Source organism: Stegastes partitus, unplaced genomic scaffold (genome assembly GCF_000690725.1).
Source record: "Stegastes partitus isolate 25-593 unplaced genomic scaffold, Stegastes_partitus-1.0.2 Scaffold522, whole genome shotgun sequence".
Classification (NCBI taxonomy): domain Eukaryota; kingdom Metazoa; phylum Chordata; class Actinopteri; family Pomacentridae; genus Stegastes; species Stegastes partitus.
This window is the reverse complement of record NW_007578253.1, coordinates 150,892-158,165: the sequence shown is the minus strand read 5'-3', so window position 1 is coordinate 158,165 and position 7,274 is coordinate 150,892. Positions and strand designations below refer to the sequence as shown.

Here is a 7,274-nt window from a genome sequence, read left to right as displayed (position 1 = left end):
GAAGCGAGCAGAAGGCGGGAAATGTGGGCGGGCAGAGAGGGCCCGCCTCTCAATCCGTCTGACCAATCGCTGCTCCTATGGCTCCGCCCCCCTCCGACGATTTTTGCGTCACTGGCTCCAAAAATCCGTCTGACCAATCGCTGCTCCTATGGCTCCGCCCCCCTCCGACGATTTTTGCGTCACTGGCTCCAAAAATCCAAGATGTCAACCAGGAAGTAGCAAAACGTATTTAAGTCTAAGTCTATAAACATTCCTAGAATACTGAGAGTTGGGGAGAAGTAGGAAAAATAATTTCTTAGAATTTAAAATAAAGATCATACTCTATAAGTCCCTGAGAACCCAATGCCCTTATTGCATTCATTTTCCAGGCCACTGCTGCAGCCAAGTCTGTTAACAACAATTGTGGCCCCATGTATGAGGTAACCATATGAGTTTTCCAAATTATTCATGATTCTGCAGTCTTCAGACCAGGAAGGTATGTGTGAACTATTGTTGTATTAGTCTTGTTGTACCATATGAGCTCATTGCAGTAAGGTTTTGGACTTTTCTTTTTCTTGCCTAATAGATTAGAAATTTTTAGAGCAAACTGTGTGAAAAAGGTTTGTTGTGATTTTGGCGCACAAACTTGGCGACCAGGGTGCACATTCAGGCATGCAGCCGTCAGATGAATGGAACAGAGTGCATGTCTGAAAGGGATTTTAATGTCATTAACTGTCACTCAGTTTGATGACATGCACACATTATGAACTTTTTTTGTTGCTATGGCGCTGTGAGAGTGGCAGTCTGTTGCAGCGGCTCCTACCTACTTTCTGTATTTTTAGTTATTTACTTTGTTTTTTCTTTGATCTTTTTAATATTTTAATTTTCCACACCTGTACCACATTTGTGTGGGAACAGTGGAGATGCAGGTGGTGTTTTTGTCGGTCTGTTCTTTGCTTTTTTGGCGAGTTTTTTGGGGTCTTCGTCTGGCGAGCCATTGAGCTGTGGCTCCCTTGATTTTACACTCATCAACAGCTGTTGGCGCTGAGCCAGGCCAAGCCACTGTCGTGGGAGAGACCGGACATCCATGATGAGGAGGAGGAAGAGCAGGGAGATGATGAGGAGGAGGAAGAGGAAATGCAGGGCAGGAGTGAAGCATTGGGAGAGTCTGTCCATCATCAAGGGAAACGTGAGGTCTCTTCCTAACGGACCCGAAGAGCTAACAGCGCTGACCCGGCTGCAGTGGGAGTATCGGGAGGGCAGGCTCATGTTGTTCACGGAGTCATGGCTGAATGAACTCACTCTGGACTCGCATGAACTTTGGACAGATTTCACCTGGTCAGAGTGGACCGGAGCTGGAGGGAGAGGCTGGGGACTCGCCATGTATGTGAATGAGAGATGGTGTAATGCTAGCACGTTAGCGTTAAAGAGCAGCGCTGTACGAATGCTGTTGAACTGCTGGTGGTTGGTTTGTGGCCGTTTCACCTGCCGTCGGAGTTTTCGCACATCCTGGCGATTACAGTTTTATATTCCCCCCCTTGGCTGATGCTGCTGCGACCTGTGAACTCATCCATAGTTCAGTGTCCCAGCTGCACACATCACACCCTCAGTCTCTGATCGTCATCTCAGGAGACTTTAATCATACATCGCTCTCTACCACTCTCCCCACATTCAGCCAGTATGTGGACTGTCCAACCAGAGACGGTGGGGCCTGTACCTGCTGTGTGCGGACATCAGGATTTCCAGCTTGGAAAAGAAATTATTTGTTGCTTTTCTGTTTAATTAAATTCAATGAATTCAATTCGTTTTCTGTTTCTCATCAGAACTGTTTCAGTAGTTTACCTCCTTAAAATCCTTTAGTCAGAACAGTGAGGGATGCAGAACTTATGTCTGTACTACAGGACTGTTTTTTATTTTTTTTAAATTCTAGTCCAGGCACAGCAGAACCATTTCTTTAGATAGATTAGTTAGAGTAATTCAGATGCTTGTTATTATCTTAAAAACAAAAAACCCAAAACAAACAAAAAAACGTTAGCTACCGATATCTCACTTGTTTCTACATAGCTCACATTGGCCTGCTTGTTGTCATAGCTAGCTAGCTTATAACTGATTAGGTTACAAAAAACAAACTGGAATTACCTAAAAAAAAAACTGTAATGATTTGTCAGTTCCAGGTGGAGATCAACCAGCAGCGACTGTATCCTGAAGCTTTTAGCTTCAGTTTGTACATCAGGAGGTGGAGATGCGTCCTCTGTGTTTATATACTGCAAGTGCTGATCAGCTGATGGAGCTCTGTGGATCTGCTCATGATTACTCTTCCTCAGTGACCCAGATGTGTGGCACAGTGTGACAATCTGAATGTAATGAACTGAATTTGAATCGTGAAAGCTGAATGTAGAAAGTTGAGCTTACAGTGAGGATTAAATACAATATCAGAGCAACAGAATTCAATTTCAAACTTTTACATTTGGTTTCAGTGTAAAGTTCAGAATATATGAACTACATGACATGTTTTATTAAATAATTCAAGTTGAGCAATACAAATTCAAATATAAATCATTCCAGTCCGGTTTCTGGTGGCACACATTACTGCTGATAGTAATTGCACTTTTGACCAGGCGTGGCATGTCAGTCTTGACTTTCCAGTGACTCCTACAGCTCTACATTTTCAGTGATGGAATGATTGCGATACCTATCTTTGTCACAAAAGGACAATTGTGCATTTTGGTTCTTTGAAAAATGTATTGTAGATCTTCTGGAAATATGACATGGTGGGGCAGAAATGTACATACAGCAATGCTGATGTTTGGTTAAATGTAACTTGGCCATTTTCACATTTTCACCTCAGTTAGCTTCTAATCCATACGTGTTTAACAAATTTGTTAGAACACCTATCACATCAACTTGTTTAAAATTTTATTGGAATTTTTACAACAGTCCTTTTTCCACACATAATAACCAAAAAACTTAAGATTTTGTATGGGCTCCTTTGGCCTTGATAACAGCTTGCATTCTTGCTGGCATTGTTTTTAATGAACTTTTTGACTTTCTCTTTTGTTACCAGATAGTTTCTAACTGTTCCCACAGACTTGCTTTAGATGAAGCTTTTGTGCGATTAATTTTTGAATGTACTACATCCCCCTAAGAAAGGGGACAAAACTGAGGGGGCAGACAGGCTCAGGGAATCGAGGCTGGAAGCAGAGTGGGGGCCGATGGCAGGAGAACGCTGACTCGGGGGAATGCAGGCTGGAGACAGGTTGAGGATCAAGGCAGGCAGGAAACAGAGCAGGGGTCAACAGAAACATGAGGGACGAGGGTTTATGGAAGGAACAGAGTGTTTCTGGGAACTTGTGGTGATTAGGGTCAGGTGAGCTAATTGCCACAGCTGGAGTGAGTGAGAGGGTGAGCAACAAAGGTGGAGGGAGACAGGAAAGGGCTGGGGGGTCATGAGAAAGACCATCAAACAAATGTAAATATTAGACAATGATAACTAAAGTAAACACAAAATTACGTTTTTAAATGATGATTTAATGTTCTAAGGGAAAATGCCATCCAAACCGACATGGCCCTATGTGAAAAAGTAATTGCCCCCCTTTGTTAAATCATGAATCAACTGTGGATAATCACATTTTTTGGAAAGCTGAGTTCAATTTCACTGCCCACAACCAAGCCTGATTACCTCCAGACCTGTTCGATCAAGAAATCACTTGAATAGAACCTGTCTGATAAAATGAAGTGAGAGACCAGTGATGTCTGTGGCTGCAGATGTGCTGAAGTCATGTAAAGCAACATTCTGCACACTTCCTACGAAATGTTGACTTTTGTAACCCTCAGAAAGTTCTGTTGCAATCTGTCTTCGATCTACAGCCATTGTTGTTCTCTAATTTTGATCATTGCGTTTTCTGCAAAATAAAAGTTTTTGTTGAAGTGCCTTGGCTGTTTTGTAAAACATTGTACTCGTAACATTGTGCAGCCACAACAAAAAACCCTTCAACTGTTTGATTGTGAGGGGCAGGTAGCTCCCTGTCACTCACCTGCAGCACACACAGGTGACAATGGAGAAGAGATGTAAACATATGAAAGTGTGATTACATCCCACTACAGCTGATGCGAACAATGTTTGCTGCCACAGGAATAACAAATTGTTTGCACGTGAGAGCAGACACGTACAATCTGTCCAAACATTGTAGCTCATCTCTTGTTAATCAGGTATGTTATGTATGCTAACAGCCCGCACAGCCTTTAATTCTAATGTAGCGCTGGACAGTTTAATGAAATACATTGCGTAATATTTTATTTCGTGAGTAAAATCTGTCATGCTGTCTGCAGTGCTCTGATCATTCCCATCACCACAACATTAGTGCCTAAAAGGTCATTTGCAAAAGATAGCTATGTTTCGCTGTAAACAGTTATTGTTTTTATTTTATTTCAATTATCACATTATAGTATATGAGTGATTGATTCAAAACAGTGTTGTGACACAGTGCTACTCGAGTGTCAGTAGATATGAGAGGATAAAGAAACCTCAAGTCTGTTTTTACTTTGTTTTCTTATTTTTCTTATTATTTTTATTTTGTAAAGGACAAATCAAAAAGGACTGATAAGAGTACTGTTAGGTACCAGATCGATAAGCAGCAGTGGTAAGCGTAGCAGTACCGTTAAGACCTTAACAGCAACCATCTCTACTCTGAGATAACCTAAGAGGAGCCCCGTGCAGAGCAGGAGTAGGGATAGTGCATCACCTTAGTATGTGCTAGACTTGATAATGACTTGTGCGATGGCCTCAGACTTTCGCTTCCAGTTTTGTTTTCTGCAGGTGCATTTAGTTTTTGATGATTGTGTTGTGTTGTGAGTCGTGCATTGAGTTGGTGCCTACTTAGCTTAGCTGCTGTGATGCCTGAGAGGATCTTCTGTGTTGTGAAGAAGTAAGGTATTGGCCAGTAGTCCCAAGGTGTGTCACCCTTGTGGAAATCTTTAATGATCAGGATTGTCCTGCCCTGTGTTAGCCAGTCTGGGTGTGTGCCAGCTGCTACCAGCTCTCTCATCTGTGTTGCCAGGCGGTCATGAAGTAGATTATGTCAAGTCCTGGTGCTGTCCAGGACTCGTTCTTGGATGTCTGGTTTACTGGTGGTGACTGGTTTTTGTTCTGGGTGGTCGCTGTGGTCTGCTCTCAGGTCCGCTAGCCACTTGGCATTGGTACTGTGTGATGCCTCTTTCTCCTAAATGTCCTTCCACTGTCACTCATTCTCCAATCTGAGTGGGTCTGCTCTTATGTTGCTGTTCCCTTAAAGCTGGGAGTGCACTCTTGATGGTTCTTTAGAGAACAAGCCATTTATTCTCTTTGCTTCTGAGTCATTTTTCAGTTGCCTCACTTGTGGAAATATTGTACCTATTCATCCAGGACCTACCTGTTACGACCCATTTCTGTACTGCTATTAGCCAACTACCATCCATCTGGGCTTCATTGATTTTGGCTTCCAAACTCCTTGATCATGGGAGGCAATTGCAGCATGCTATGTTCTTGATCTTATGCCTTAGGATCTCCAAGATTACTGTTGCTGTTGCATGGGCAAGTTAAATTGTTTCTGTAGTCAGTGAGGAGAACTGTGTTAACATCTGCAAGCATCTCTTCTGATGACTTTGTCAGTGACCTGGGGTTGTCTCATCTGGGGGCTGACATTGCTTAGTCCGTCCACAATTGCATCAGGTTATTATGCACTGCTTTCCTCTTTTACTGGGGTGAGCGCCGTATCTCCTTGGTGTACAGGAGTGTCACCATTCTTTTGGAGCCTTTCAAGTTCCAACTGCAACAGTAGTCTGTTTCTTTTTATGTTCGATCACTGAGCCACCAGCTCCGTCTTGATCAGTACGAAGACGGGTCTTCTACCAATTCATAGGTCTCACATGCATTGCAAGAAGCCTCTTTTATTGGGCCTGCTGCTGTCATAGCATTCCATCAATTCCATGTTCTCAACTGTAGGCCATGCATGTCAGGTTCCAGTAGCCCAGTTCTCATCAGCACCTGGTCCCCCAACAGCTAATGCACACCTGGGATGCCTGAGCTAGTATGGTTTCAGTCCTGTTATTCTGTCATATTTTGAGCTAGGTTTGCGTAGCGTGAGGAGTCTAAGTCTAAGGATCCTTCCAGGAGGCTTGTTCACTCACGTTACCCAGACTGGGAATTGCCCAGCAGATATTGTCATATTTCTCTAAGATCTAAAATAGATTTATGAAACAGCCAAATGGACAATTGCTTTTTGTGACCTGACAAGTTTCAATGATTCCATCATAGAAAATCAGGAGCTGTAGAAGTCTGCAGAAGTTTACATACACTTGTCAGGTCCATGTGTCTGTCTGAAGGAAGGGCTTCCCTCTGACATGGCAGCCTCTCAGCCCATGACACTGACACCTGTGTCCCAGCAGCTTCAGATTCATTGCAGACCTGCTATTTAGTGATGCTTTGCTGAGTCTGTAACATCCTGACCAGTTGTCTCTCAGCAGCAGATGACAGGTTGCATTTTCTTCCTGATCGTGGTAGTGACACAACTGTAATTTACACAACTATGCTATCAAACAATTGTTTTTCCCAGTTTATTATTATTTAATTCAATTTTTTCTATATAGCACAATTCACAACGTGTCATCTCGCAGCACTTTGGAGTCTGTAGCTGCTTTGAAATGGCTCCAAGTGACCTTACTGACTTGTTCCAGTCATTGATTTATGTCTTGAGATCTGTGCTGAGTTCCTCAAACTTTCCTTGACTGAGCCTGAGGAGTGCATCAAAGGGACCCTATTTAAATTGGCTCAGAGGAATCACTGGCTGTAGTTAGTTTAAATCACTTACAGGGTAATAGGCCCTGCCACAAAAAAAATAAAAATATGTATAATAGTAGGGCTAGCTATAAAATATAAATATATGTTTACCCAAAATGCACAATTGTTTTTTTGTGAACAGACGGGTTAGGGTTTATAGTTGTTTTGAACAGTACTGGCAGGTGGAGAGAGACAGAGAGATGCATAGGAAGAAGAAAACATCATATAGAATAACACTGCACCTGCTCCTGTGGCTCTGCCAAAAGCTTTGTATGTAAGCTGTGACTCATCTGCTCCATGTGATAAGTGGCATGAAGGAGGGATGCTTGTGCTCCCTCATTTTGCTTGTTGCTGTGATTCCTCATCAGTGCTTTTGTCAAGAGAAGTAAACCCAAAAGCAATCCCCAGGACTGAAAAATGAAGCAAATGCAGAAGTGCCAGTTCCTCTGCCGGCCACTTCAGGCTGACTCTCCAAAGACCC

At 42.8% G+C, this 7,274-nt stretch overlaps 1 protein-coding gene across 4 annotated transcripts in view; it reads left to right on the top strand.

The window, feature by feature from the left end:
* LOC103361667 (zinc finger protein 609-like) overlaps positions 1-7,274 on the top strand; it is a 45,909-nt gene that overhangs the window by 10,902 nt on the left and 27,733 nt on the right. The window lies entirely within an intron of this gene.